This window comes from Myotis yumanensis, unplaced genomic scaffold (genome assembly GCF_028538775.1).
Source record: "Myotis yumanensis isolate MYYU_CA2020_CCGP unplaced genomic scaffold, mMyoYum1.0.hap1 SCAF_3, whole genome shotgun sequence".
In the NCBI taxonomy this organism is placed as follows: Eukaryota; Metazoa; Chordata; class Mammalia; order Chiroptera; family Vespertilionidae; genus Myotis; species Myotis yumanensis.
The window spans coordinates 126471912-126474410 of record NW_027223754.1 but is presented as its reverse complement, the minus strand read 5'-3'; positions in this window follow the sequence as shown (position 1 = coordinate 126474410).

The following is a 2499-nucleotide window of genomic DNA, read 5'->3' as shown; positions in this document are numbered from 1 at the left end:
GACATTTTTTACCATTTCACTTAAATTCAATGCAAAATTTTAAGATGCTAAACAGAGTAGTAGAATTTTTTTAATGTAGCCTCTGCCTTTAACAAATTAATAGTCTACTAGTAGTGACAAAGAGCTTAGGTGACTTTAATATAAGGCAAGCTATGGTAGCTGACAACAAGAGCTGTGAAGTGTCCAAGATAGTGTACTTCTCAAACTAATGGCCATTTCAGTTACTCGGGGATCCTGTTAAAATGCAAATTTCTCTTCTGTAACTCAAGGGTGGGATTTGAGATTTGCATTTCTATTAAGCACCAGGTGATGCTGATGCAGCTGGTCGGAGGTGTGCCCTTTAAATAGCAAAGTTCTAGGGTATTACAGGATGATATAAGCACGGTTTGTATTTAGCTTTGAACCAGTCTGTACTGGTTTCTTAAAGGCTATCTATGTTCTGATTGGCCATTATCCATGACAAACCTATTATTAAATCTATTGTTGAAAAATAGATGCATAGGTACAGGGAACAAACTGACAGCTGTCAAAGGGGAGAGGGATTGTGGGGCCGGGTGAAAAAGGTGAAGGGATTAAGAAGGGAAAATAACCTCATAGACACAGATAACAGTATTGTGATTACAATTACCAGAGGGAAAGGGGGGTGGGGGAGGTAGAAGAGGATATAGGAGGGATAAATGGTGATGGAAGGAAACTTAACTTGGGTTGGTGAACACACATTACAATACACAGATGATGTGTTATAGAACTGTACACCTGAAACCTATATCATTTTATTAATCAAAGTCACCCCAATAAAGTCAATAAGAAAACCTATTGTTGAGTTTATATCACTGTGGATATAAATGTTATAGAGCTCTGGTGGACAGCATAGATGTTACATTTGGTTTTAGGGCAAATGGGTCATAGAGTAAGTGGCCTTTGAGAATGGTCTAGAAAATTAGAAGGATTTTACTCATTTCTACTGCTTGTGTAGTACACTCCCTCTATCCTCTCTAGACACCATGGTTACTGTTCATTTGAATATAAAGCGTCTCCTACGCCTCCCCTCTAAACAGCATTCCTTTGAGCCTCTGAGAACAGACGCCTTAGGAAGAATTATGTCTTAAATGTTGTCCCCATGTTCTCAGAGCTTCCTTGCTGTCATTTCTGGTTTTGTAATGAAAGTAAACAATAAGGAAGTGCAAAAGCAGCCTCTCTTTGACAGGTGAAACCCCCGCCCCTTCCAAGCTGAGGCCAGTCCATATACGACACATGTTCTGGTGACTGGATTCCAACTGCTGAATTGGATGCCAGTTTTTAATTTAAAGAAATATCCATGCCCAGCTTGAAAAATTGGGAAGTCAGCTGCCCAGGAACCCAAGTTCCCATCTGGAAGCAATCAGCAGCAGCGGCAGAGCCAGACCGCCTCGGATGGGCCCTGTGCCCCAGTCTCCACACTCAGGCAAAGCTCATTACCCCTCACACCTGACCCACTTCACTCTCGCCTATAAATCGGCCAGTGCAGGCCTTGGAGTTTGTGATCCCATCCACCCAAAGCCTGGGAGTCATCTTGATTTGGAAAATAAAATACTCTTTCTTATTAATGATATAATTTATAACTACTATATAGGGTGGTTTCAGAATATAAGGCAACTTTTTTTTCTATGAAAATAAATCTTACTATAATAAGCAGGACAAATGTAAAGCCAGTATACTATAGCGTTCTTGGTGTATACCCTTTGCTTGTATTCATCATTGCAGAGCTCAGTTCCAGTTTCCCCCTTCCCTACTGTGGAAGTGAAAGGAAATCTGAGTAAGGAGGAGAAAAAGAGTAAACCAAGGAATCAATACCCCATTTCATGAGTAAGACGTTTCTAAAGGCTGTGCTAGTAACTTTAATGGATCAGCAGAGAATTCATATAAAGTAAAGAAACCAGAGAAAAGAGCCTGCTTTTGCCAACGTAGTTTCTCTCATCCAGAGTTTTATTACCAACTCAGTGAAACCCGGGTAAATCAGTAAAAATCCTCAGTTTCTGTGCCTCATTTACACCTTACAAGACAGAAATTTTTTTAAAAAAATAGTGTTGAGTCTTTTTGAAAGCATTTTCAGATTACTAATAATAGACATATTTTTAAATTAAGGCTCTTTTTCCTCACTTAAAATATAATAATTTATTTTAGATTTTGTCCCTTTCCATATTTAAATGTAGTCAAAACTACAAAATTATATTGATACTAAGAAAATAAAAGGCACTAGTTGCATTCTTTAAGAACAAAAAATGTTCTGACTTTTTAAAAAGTTGTATAAATAAACTAGAGGCCCAGTGCATGAAATTCATGCACAGGGAAGGGGGGTTCTCCTCAGCCCAGCCTGCACCCTCTCCAATCCGGGACCCCTTGGGGGATGTCTGACTGCCAGTGTAGGCCCCATCCCCAGGATCAGGCCTAAACCTGCAGTCAGACATCCTTCTCATAATCCTGGACCACTGGCTCCTAATTGCTCCCCTGCCTGCCTGC